The sequence below is a fragment of the Protopterus annectens genome, chromosome 2.part2, assembly GCF_019279795.1.
Source record: "Protopterus annectens isolate FY-2018-M chromosome 2.part2, PAN1.0, whole genome shotgun sequence".
Classification (NCBI taxonomy): domain Eukaryota; kingdom Metazoa; phylum Chordata; order Ceratodontiformes; family Protopteridae; genus Protopterus; species Protopterus annectens.
Genome location: NC_056730.1, coordinates 790,431,693 through 790,444,186, shown reverse-complemented (window position 1 = coordinate 790,444,186; position 12,494 = coordinate 790,431,693).

The following is a 12,494-nucleotide window of genomic DNA, read 5'->3' as shown; positions in this document are numbered from 1 at the left end:
AGGGATAGATTCCTGTCTCAGAGACTTCCCATACTCTGGAACAAACTACCTATCTATATCAAACAAAGCTCCTCATTAGCACTCTTCAAGAAAAATCTTGAAGATTGGATGGGAGATAGGAAATTTACCCAGGGGATCACTTCTGTGGCTCTGCTTGACAGGGGCACAGGAAAATAATTGTTTTGGGTGGCAAAAGCCAGGGTACCATTTGGCTAGGCTTATATAGGCCCTAGGGCCAATAGCCTAATACTTACCTATAAACCTATGAACCTATGTATGTGCTATATCTGTGAAAGATCTGCGTAGAGATTTTCTAATGCAAGGATCTGGTAGGTAGGTCTTGTTTGTGTACAATATAGTACAATCATTAAATAATGTACAACAGATGGTAAAGTTTATGTGGGCTTTAGTATGTGCTATAGTATGTGCTGTATGATAGGAACTGTTATCTTTGGTATGTTGGTATGTATGGATGTGATGTATGCTAAGGTAGTGAGAGCTAACAAGAGAAGGGATAGTAGAACTTGCATTTCGGGATGGAAGTGATGTTTAGGTAAAGGCAGTGTTCTGATCCAGATATAGGGGGAGGTGAGGGGGTGTAGCTTTCTTGCTGCTATTACCTGTTTGTAAGACTGCTACTGTATTTCAGGATATTTTATGCAGTAGTTTGATTGTGTTGCTAGATACTTATAAATATGCTAAGGTACTAATAAAAAGGAGCTGTGATCAGTGTAGAATTATGCAAGCAAATAATTGGTCGAGCAGTTTAAGTATAACTGTACACAAGAAATAAAAATATTTCCCACAAGAAAAACACTTAGGACTAGCCCCAAAATAGGAAACAGAACGCACATGAGATACTTGGAAGAGGCATGTCCTCACATTCAAAATGACTAATGGTCAAACCCAGCTAGCAATTTGCCACGCATTTCGGAATGTGGATTAAAGAAAAGAAAAAAACATTTTTTTAGAAGATCAAAAAAATAATTTAACAACAGAAAATGTCCTATTTCAGTCCATACCAGTGCACAAAGTCAGTTTATATGACAAAAAAGTGAAAGGCAATATACTTTTGCACCAATACGCTGTATGTTAGTGCGAGCACTGCTTTAAACAGTTCATTCTTTCAACAGTCTATCTCTTGGTTTTGTTGCCTTTGATTTGGGCTTTGCTGCCTTAATCGGTTTCTTTGCTGCACCTACTGCATTGGTTGGCTTCTTATCCTTTTTGGCAATGGACTTAGGCTTTTTCACCTTTGTGGCGGCTTTAGCCTTAGACTTTTTCTAGATCTTCTTTTTGGGCTTGGCACCAGATTGCATTGCGGGCTTGGCAGTACTTTTTTTTTTTCAGGCTTCCCTTCCCAGCTTGTAAATAAATAGTCCAGAAATCAGCGGACTCATAGGAGAAATAGTCTGATCCTCTGAGCTCAGCTTTGCCTTCCCTACTGTGAGGGCCTACTCTATATGTCTTTTCATAAGAACTAGCCCTCTTGACACCTGTCCCTACCCTGCACGCTGATATCCTCAGAAATGGACAGCTGCATGAAGGACAACCCCCAGCCCTCCACTAAACAACCTATAGATTCAAATGAAAAACCCAAACAGCAGTACCCTGCACAGAATAAGTATTTTGTCTTTAGCCATGCATGCTGCCGACTGCAGGACCCGATCCTGAAACCATGAACAACTGTCTGTAAGGAGGGTTATTTTCTTTCTTTATTTTGAGGGAAGGGCATATATTGAAGCTTTAGATTTTTTTAATGAATGGAAACAGCTGTAGTACAGGAGATAAAGCAGTAGCAGTAATCTTTCTCACATCTTCTGTTGGTTCAGAGGATGCACAGCATGGGGTTTTGGTAGAAGATGAGTAAAGTGGCACAGAGTCCACCATACTAACACTATGAGGCAGTTCTTCCCATTTACATGATGCCCATTGTCTATTCTCACTAACGTTTATTACCGGTGGTGCTCCAGGGAGATAGGCATAATGGCATTGCATTAGAAATGTTCCCCGCAGGCCGGGTTGCACAGAAGCAATTGAAATAAATGCTCCACATAGCTCTCCCATTTAAAATGTATAAAGTTCTTTTACAGGAAAGCCAAAAGGATCCTTGGTGAGATCAAGACAGAAACATGAACGTCAGCAAAATTTTCTTCGGTCCTTTCTGTAGAATGTCATATACATGAGAACATTCCATACGAGTAGTTTTCATCTAGCAAAATTTATATATAGGACGCTTCATGCAGTGGGTGCAAAGCAGACATAGGAATTAGTTAGAGACTAGGTACTTAAACTTTTCACATGTTTAAAAGGTGTATTAGCTGACCAATAAGCTATATGAGTCCTGTTTCAGGAATCAGCAAAGTCGGTAGATATTGTTGCTGATTTAAGTGTTGGTATGATATTAAGGTAGGCTGCGGAAGAACCTGCATGTCTCGCCTGGTTCAGTGGTAGGTCTCAAAGGGTTAGGAAGAGAAGGAAGTAGACAGGAAGGATCAATGGTAGGACAATGAGGGTTAGTAGGAGAGAAAAGTGGACAGGATGGAGAGGCGGAGTAAGAAAAAAGACAGGTGGGTGTAGAAGGAGGATGCTAGAGTAGTGGAGTGGGGGTGATAATAGTTGTCATGGTTGAAGTTAGGTAATATGAGATATGGTGTTAGCACATGTGCACAGCCAAGATGAGGATAGGTGTTGTTTCAGAGATGTCTTGAAGAGGGTTACTGAGTGGGTGGATCTAAGTGTTGGGGGGAGGGAGTTCCAAGGTTTTGCAATGGTAAAGGAGTAAAGCATTTGACCAGCCAAAAGTTTGGTTTTTTCTACATTTATGAGCAGTTGGTTGTTGGATCAGAGTGGTCTGGTAGGATGGTATAAAGTAAGTATAGAAGATAGAGCAGGGCACATGGATGGATTATGATTGAGTTTGTGAGTTGTAGTTAGTTGGATAAAGGTGAGATAGTTGGGGAGTTCAAGCCATTTTAGGTTGCATAATGAAAAGCAGTGGTGGGATGAGTAGGAGGCATTAGTTACAAACTTAGCAATTTTGTTGTAGCATGAGTCTAGTTTGGACTTTAGAGAGGACTGAATGTTGGTGAGGAGGGGGGCACCTTATAAAAGAGAGGGTAATAGAAAAGAAGAGGCAAAGGAAAGTTGGGCTGATGCAATGAGTAGATGTTTGTGTTGGTAGAGAGTGCCAAGCTTTTGATGTGTCTTTTTGACATTGGACTGGATGTGCAGGTTGAATGTGAGGTTTTTGTCTCTGATGACACCTAGGAGTTTTTGCTAGGTACAATGTCAATGGTGGTACCATCCAGGGATTGCATGGTGAAGTTCTCTTTCTGTAGGGGTGTGGACTTTTTTGGGGCAAAGATTACTAGTTTGGTTTTGTTGGGGTTCAGGGCAAGATGATTATTAGACATCCAAATTGTGGTGGAGGTGAGGGCATTTTGGGTGAGTTGGTATAGTTCTGAGGAGGTTTTTGCAGTGCAGATGATAGTGGAGCCATCTGCATACTGGATGACTGAGCCTTAAGAGAGTGTGGTGTGGAAGTTATTGATAAATATGCTAAACAAAAGTGGGCCTAAAATAGTGCCTTGAGGAACACCAGTGGTGGTGTTTAGGAAAGGGGAGTTCTGCCATTTAGCTGATTGTTGTCTGTTAGTGAGGTAATTAGTGAACCAGTTTAGAGTTTGAGGTGAAGTACCTATGTTGGAAACATTTTTTAGAAGGAGAGAGTGGGATATAGTATCAAAAGCATCAGAAAGTTCAAGAAATAATGACGATACAATTTTACCACAGGCTTGGTTGACAGTGTCCATGAACTATATGAGGGCAGTGGTGGTACTATGTCCTTTCCAAAATCCATGTTGGGTTGGGAAGATGATGTGGTTGTAAGTCAGATGGTGATGAAGTTGAGAATGTATGCATTTTTTCAGAGTCTTAGAGATGGGTGATAGTATACCAATGGGGTAGAAGCTGGTGGTGTCTATGTTGGGGCCCCCACTTGTGTAGAGGGAGGATATAAGCTTTTTTCAGATGATAGGCACATAGGATTCTTGGATAGATCTGTTGAGAAGTATGCTGATAGGGTAAGCGATTGAGTTGGCTGAGATTAGCAGATAGTTGGTGGATATATTGTCAGGGGCATTTGTGCATGCTTTGAGTTTTAGAAGCAATTTATTAATAGTCAAGGTGGGTATAGGTGACAGAGTAAAGTTGGGAATAGGGGGTGTACTAGTGTTAGCTGTGGAGAGGTCTGTGGTGGACAAGTTGTTCTTGGGAAAGGTAGCAGTTAAATTGGCTATAGTATCTATAAATTGGAGTTGAAGGTTGCAGCAATTTCAGTGGGTATTTTATTTGGGTCTGGGCAAGGATTATTATTAGATCCTAGGTTTAATAAAGAGTTGAGAGAGCTCCAGAATTTGTTTGGGTTTTGCTTGTGTTGATTTTGTAATGTAAGGTAGGGTTCTTTTTTGTTTTGTAGTGCTAGGTGCTTAACCTGGTTTCGGAGCTGTTTGTATTGGGTGAGGTCAGATGGGCTTTTGTTTTTTTGCCAGATTTTCCATGATTTGTCCCTGCATTTCATGAGATCCTTAATGGATCTTGTTAACCATCTGGCATGGTTGGTCTTTACTCTCTTTTTTCTAAGGGGAGTGAGATTGTTTAGTATGCTGAGGAAGGCTGAGCTGAAGAACTCTACTGCCTCATCAAGGGGAAGTGATTTAGTGCATCCCAGTTGATGCTAAGCAACCTTTGGTTAAAGCTAGATGGACAGAACTGGGATTCATCTCTGGTAACCCTGTATTGATGTTTATTAATAGTTGTGGTACATTCACATTGTATAAAGGCCAGTAAGTGGTCACTTATACTGTTGGAGAGTGTACCAGTGGATGTGATCTTGTTTGGGTCAGACACTAAAATCCAGTCTAGGATAGAGCCATTAGTATTAATTTTATTAGGCTTGGTTATGGTGTTAACTAGCTGGGTAAACTTATATAGATTGATATTGCAGTTAGAGTGGTGTGGGAATATGTCTAGCCAACTGATATTTACATCTCCCAGTATGCTAGTCTCATTTTTATGTTAGTAGATGTCCAGGCAAGGATTTCCTCAAGAATTGGGATGTTATTGCCTGAGATAATATAAATGACTATCACACAGAGGTTTTTGCAATTATTCATTTTAAGAAAAGAAACTAGAAGTTCACTTGTAAAGAACTGTAGGATGGGTTTTGATTATGGGACAATAGTGAAGGACATGAAGTATATTAGAGAGATGCCGCCACCCTTTTTTCAGGGTCTGTCAGCTCTAATACAGGCAAAATCTGGGTGATGGAATTCTGTGTCCTTAATATAGGGTTTTAGCCATGTTTCAGTTGTGGTAATAATATTGGGTTTGTTGTGGGCTATCCATGCATGGAAGTCAGGTATTTTATTTCTGATGCTTTGTAGGTTAATTGTAGTGAAATTTATTGATTTGTGGGAGTTGAGGGGTTGCAGAAAAGAGATGATGGGACCTGGGTTGGGAATGTATGTCTCCACATAGTGGTAAGTTTGTTACAGGATATGGGAGAGTAGTGTATTCTAGTTTCCATTTTACTTTGGATAATTTATAGAGAAAATATTATTGTTGTGGTGATGGTGGGGAAGGATGTTTACTCTGGTACATAATAATATGCTTGTGTTGTAAAGGCTGACTGAAATTTGTGAGAAGGAAGCCATGAGTTCAGACTGTAAGGGGAGAGGATAATGGGCAGTGGGAGGAAGAGGTAGAAGAATGATGTAGAGAGGTTAGATGCAGTAAGTTATTAAAATAGAGTGATAAGTTAAGTAGAGTAGTGATAGTAGAGATGGGCATGTTAGTATGGGATGTGGGTGAGTAATGGAGTGATAATTAGTGTGCAATAGTGAGATGTGGTGGTGTAGAAGAGATTGTAATGATGGAGTAATGATGAGTTAAGTTAAGATGTTGGGTATGTGTGGGTTTAGTTGGATGTGTGGCTAATGGTGTAATGTGAGGGGAAGTGAGAGAAAGTGAAGAGGTGTGGCTACTGGTGTAATAAGAGGGGGAAATGGAGTTGGGAATGGGGGTAGGGCAGAGGACCAAAGTGAGCCAGAGTATAGCAAGGGCAGATGGAGCAGGTTGAAACCAAAGCAGAGTTGTTATCTGAAAAAAAAAAACTATCAGTAAGGTAGGAAATCTGGAGGGGGAGCAGATGGTCTAACTATTTAAAGATGGCACTGCAACTCATGGGATGAATACGTAAACTCTCAAGAGGAAGAGGGAGGGAGGGAGGGAGGGAATAGACAGGATTGACAGGGCTGGGAAGCATAAGTAAGTTTATGGTAGAAGACTGAGAGAAGGGGGTGCGAAGAGCCAGGACTTGGAGAAAACTGTGAGAAAACAGGTTTGACAGGGATAGGAGACTTACATATGCTTGCTGTGCATTGCACTTGCATGAATACAAGCAATGTTTCATGTCCAGCAACAATGATGCCCACCAGAAAAACATGTAGAGCATCACGAACACACAAAGAAGATGCATACAAGTTTGCCTATGAGCAAACCTGCTTGACAAGATTGTACAGACAGCCACAATGACTACCAGAGTTGAAAATACTGCAATAACACCAACATTAACACATTAAAAATGTGTACTCAGTGCAATGTACACTAAAACAAGTATTTGAAGAATGGCGTAATAGATGGTGGAATGAACAGCAAGGGAAAATAGAGTGAAACATAAACTACGCAGGGAAAGTGTGCTGATGAAAATGGAAACACACATGAATGATAGGAATGAAGAAAGAAGAAGAGGACATGTTAAATATGACAATGTAACCAGTATAGGTTATGTAAAGGTATGTACACTTCCAAGACAAGCCAGAAGCATAACATTGATCACATATGTAGACAGCACAGTACTTATTGCTGTTTACACCTCTTGTGCGAGTATATTTCTATCATCCATCTTTTCTATTTATCATTTACTAGGTTTGAACCTTCTTCTCTAGTTATTGTTTCCTAGTTTTGAACCTTCTTCTCTACTAGTTTTGAGCCCTCTTTGCTATTTATCGTTTACTATATTTTTATCATCACACATGATAGTACATATGTGATGGTCACATAAAGTTACATGTTAGTGGAGAAGGATGGTTTGATATAAACATCACTGACATTGTCACTGGAAAGGACATTTAACAAGGACAATACCTACAATTAGGGTATGTGCATATTTGTGAAAATCTGCAAAATGACTTGCTTGAATATGACTGACATGTCACCATAGCTCTCAACTAATCATGGACACATAGCAACAGATTCATGGACAACTGTAGACAGAAGCAGGCACAATCAGGGACAATTTTAACTGTGACATTAAAAGAATATGTGAATGTAAGTTATTATACATGTTCTGCAGATGTGTACTGCTGTAATAATTGTCAGCATTCTGTAAGGGGAATTCACCATCCCTTCCCCAAAAATGACCACTTTTTAGAGTTTTTAACAGGGACAATGTTAAACCGGGAGTTGAAAGCAGGTGCAGTCAAGACCAGTACAGAAGTTTGCATAACATATAAGCAATAAGCTACACTTGCACGAATCAAATACATACCATGAATGATGTCAACGAGATTTGTATTTTCTGTGTGCAGCACTGAAAGATATATCACACGTGCATCTTGTAGAGCACCTTGAAAGGAAGTCTGCACTGTCAAATCCTAATGGGTATGCATCCCAATGAATAGTTCTGCATGGCCAAGAAGATGTGTGGGAACTGACTGTGACAAAAGTGATACACTTGACTAAAGCATCCTTGGTTGACATAGGTATCTGCCATATGAATAACAACACATACAAACAACAAACTATAATGAGTGGTTTCCCTGCATACAGCTGTGTATTGCATGCACCTTTCACATGTAATAGTAATTGGTATTGTCTGAGTCACAGGGAATTGATGTGTAAGTGGTTCACTATAAAGAACTGTACAGCAATATTAATGATCAATGGCAATGCACCAACTATGACCTTGTGCACAGAAAGTACAGCAGTGCAAAGTCTAGTGTCAATGATTGAGAAGGCTGTCACTATAATACATGGAACACACTCTATAAGCACATGTCAAACTTCAAGACATGTCCCGCATGATCACTGTCACTGACATTGCAAACAAAAATGTTATACTGCCACGAAATCCTGACATACATAGGTTCATAGGTTCATACTAGACTATCTGCCCTAGGGCATTTTTAAGCCTAGCCAGAATGTGTTTGGCTTTCGCCACCCATTTTAAATGAATTTTGCTATGCCATTTTTCGAGGTTAGTATACTGTGCCTCTGTCCAACAGTGACACAGAAGTGATACCTGGGGTAAACCTACTCTCTCCCATCCACTCATCAAGATTCCTCTTGAAGAGACTCAATGAGGGACTCTGCCTAACCTGGACTGGGATTTTATTCCAGAGTGAAGGGAGCCTCTGGGTTATGAATCTGTCCCTCCAGCATGTCCTATTTATTTCAGTGCTGAGGTTCAAGTCTCTCGAGCACATATCATGAAGGGATTATGAATCTGTCCCTCCAGCATGTCCTATTTATTTCAGTGCTGAGGTTCAAGTCTCTCAAGCACGTAGCTCGATGGGATTTGGATTTTCTGAGGTGCAGCATGTCCATTAATTCTGGGTTGGACATGGCTTTATACGTCAGGCACAGATCGCCTCTGAGCAGGTGGTATGCCACTGAGTAGAGCTGGAGTTTCTTTAACCGGGCAGCATATGGCATCTGTTTGAGCCCTATGATCCTCTTGGTGAGGTACTTTTTGGGTCTTTCCAGTTGCTGCAGGTGTCTGGTAAGGTACATCCCAAAAGGGGCATTGTACTCAATTATGGGCCTGATGAGGGACGAGTAAAGAGGCACGATGACCTCCCCTGATCTAGATGCGAATCCCTTCATGATTAGGTGGGCTATACAAAATGTTTTTCTAACCACTTTGGCCACGTGGTTGTCAAATGAGAGATTGCTATCAACTTGGGTCCCCAGGTCCCTAATTACTTCTTCCATACTTAATGGATTACCACCTATGTGGTAATTTGTGGGCACTTTGTTTTGCCAAAGGGGATGACTATACACTTTTTGGCGTTTAGCTTGAGGCCATGGCTCTGGCACCAGTTGTCTGTTTCTATGAGGCCCTTTTGTAGGATGCTTGTGTCAGCTGGAGAGTCTGTTATGGTGCCCAGTTTGCAGTCATCTGCGAACTTGGTCAGCCACAGTCCTTCCGTGTTAGCCTGTACCTCCAAGAAATATATACCGAACAAGAGAGGTCCCAGGACTGAGCCTTGTGGGATGCCACTTGTAACTGGTTTGGAGTCTGACATGGCTCCAGCAATTCTAACCATGTGGGTTCTGTCCTTGAGCCAGTTTGCAACCCATCTAGTGACATAGGGGTTTATATTTAAGCTGGTGAGCTTATCTATAATGCCCGAGTGGGGTATTGTATCGAAGGCTTTTGCAAGGTCCAGGTAGGCTGTGTGGACCACCTTCCCCTCGTCAATGGCCTTGGTGACTGTTTCAAAGAAATCGACCAGGTTTAAGAGGCAGGATCTGCCCTTAACAAAGCCGAAATGGGTAGGATCCAGTGTCTGTAGGTCCCCAATATCTTTATTTATGAGGTCCATGATGATCCTTTCCATAGCTTTGCAGACCAAGCTAGTCAAGCTTATGGGGCGATAGTTTCTAGGATCCATTGAGGCACCACCTTTGTGGAGAGAGACCACTGTTGCTGTACGCCACTCTTTGGGTACATATCCTGTAGTAAGGCTGAGATTGAACAGTAGTTTTATGTTTGGGTTTAGTTCTTCTTGGAGTTCATGTAGGATGCAGCCCGGGACACCGTCTGGTCCCATTGATGCTGTGTTTTTTGCTTTGGAGAGGGCGGCTCTTACCTGAGCATCTGAGATGTCAGGAGGGCAGCACTCTGCTGGGATAGATATTTTCCCTTTTGGTGGGGAAGGGGGGGGGGGGTTTGTGCTGAACCTGTCAGCTAGGATGTTGGCAATGTCTGTGGGTTCGGTGTATTTTTTGTCATGTATATGTGTTCATCTAAACTATCAAGTGGTAATACTGATGTGATGTACTGTTACATTCATGACTCTGTACAGTCACATGTTAGCTGTACCTTGGATACAATTGGACTTCATAAGTTTATAGGTTCATAGGAGAGTACTAGGCTAATGTTCCAAGATCCCATGAAAGGCCTAGCCATATTTAACATGAGTTTCACAATTTTCAATAGTTAGCTGACCAGCGTTCACACGGGTATGAGCTTTTGCTATTTTATCTAATACCAACTTCCTCTATGCATGATAGGTGCAACACTAGGAGTACAATTATGATTAACCATCCATTGATCTAGGTTGCACTTGAAGAGGATTAGGAAAGGCCTTTTCTCTACAAGAATGTGAAGCTTGTTCAAGAGAAAGGGTAGTGTATGAGAGACATTTCTATGTCTCCAACATGGTTTATTATGTCAGAGGCTAGGTTAACATCTTTGGAACAAATGACCCTCATGCAATTTACTTTACTAATGTGTAACATTTCCATCATGGCTGAATTAGAGACTTCCCTGTAGGCCCCAGAAAGACTGACCCTTAGTAATCTTTAGTAGACAGAATACAGTGGTACCAATTTCAGTCTGTCTATGTAGGACTTGTTTTTTACACACTTTATTTTTATTGTGCGAAAACTCTGTGGTTGTTACAGCTGTTGCAGATGTGTGCTGAGGCACATGCAAAAGGGTGCATTGTACTGAATTGCTGGTATGATACGATGGAATTATAAAGTACTTTGATGCAGATGGCATGCTCATACTTATGAGGTTTGCCACATATATGAATTTGTCACCACTGTGGACACATTACTGCCTACATGAGTACTCAGATCAAGTGCCACTAGGTTACTGTCAGGGGTGTGCAGCCAACATTATAATTAGCTTGGGTATTTGCTTTCAAAAAGGGAAAGCTTACAATTTTTTTGGCCATTTAGTATGTCTCCATGGCTCTGACAACAATTATGTGTGTGTGTGTGTGTGTGTGTGTGTGTGTGTGTGTGTGTGTGTGCGCACGCGCGCGGGCGCACATCTGTGTGTGTGTGTGTGTGTGTGTGTGTGTGTGTGTGTGTGTGTGTGTGTGTGTGTGTGTTAACACTTTATGCAATATACCAACAGCATTTTTGGATTCAATGATTGCCCACAATTTACAGTTATCTGCCAAGTTGGTCTATAAAGGCTGTCTAAGTTTGCCTTGACCTCTGACAATTAAACAGTGAACAGGAAAAGCCCTAGTACAGAAACCTATGTTATGACCCTGGTCACTGGCCTCTTGCTAGAGGTCATTTCACAGACTTGGACAGTATGTGTCTTGCTGGTGAGCCATTTGGCTACCATGTATGCTCAGTTGAGACAGTTTCTCTGAAATATCTGAGTGTGGAATGATGTCAAATGCCTTGGCCTTGTCAAGTTAGGCAGGATGCACGGTCTTTCTATCATCCATGGCCTTGGTGACCTTTATAAAGAAGACAACCAGATCTAACAGACAGGATCTAGCCTTAACAAATCAAAAAATGTGTTGGGTACACAGTCAGGAGATTACCTATGTCCTTCTTGATAAAGTCAATGAAGATTATTTGCAGTGCCTTAAAAATGAGGCTAGTCAGGCTTATGGATCTATAATTTCTTGTGTCGGGTGTGGTGCCCCCTCGGTCAGACAGATGACTGTTGCTGTCCACAATTCTGCAAGAACATAGCCTGTCTGGAGGATGTGGTTAAGTAGGATCCAACTGTATCTGCTAAGTCAAGTATTAAGTTATTTAAAAGGCAACCTAGGATTCTGTCAGGGCCCACTGATGTCATGTTCTTATTTTTAGTAAGCACACAGATGAGCTTCTCTGTCTTGTGACAATAAGCTAAGTACTGTTTACATGTATACTTTGGGTGATGACCACTGAGGACAAATTCTTCTGGTTGAGTATGGGTGGTGTCATCCACAAACAGCTATTAATATAGTTGTGTATTCCCCTTACGATTTTGTACTTAGTAAATTATTTATGACAACACCTTCAAATACAACTTTGGGTATGCATCACATGCCACACAGTAGAAATGCTAATGCTGTTGTACAACTCTACCTATTTCACATCATCACATCAGCTGTACATCATATGCCTATATGTTTATCATCATAAAGGTGTGAGTGAGGGCTCTGATACCATATATGAACACATTACAAATTATCTCTATGTGATCCATGCAGAAGAGTTACAAATCCTGATAGTCACACAATGTTGCTGTGGGACACCTGAATAAGCCTTGTGAATATCAGCACAATTATGCATACAATGAATTCCCCAAGGTTCTTGTTATATTGGTTTCACTTCAGAATCCTGAAATATCACAATCCTGAACTGCATAATCCGGAACCCAAAATCCTAAAAATTCAAAATCC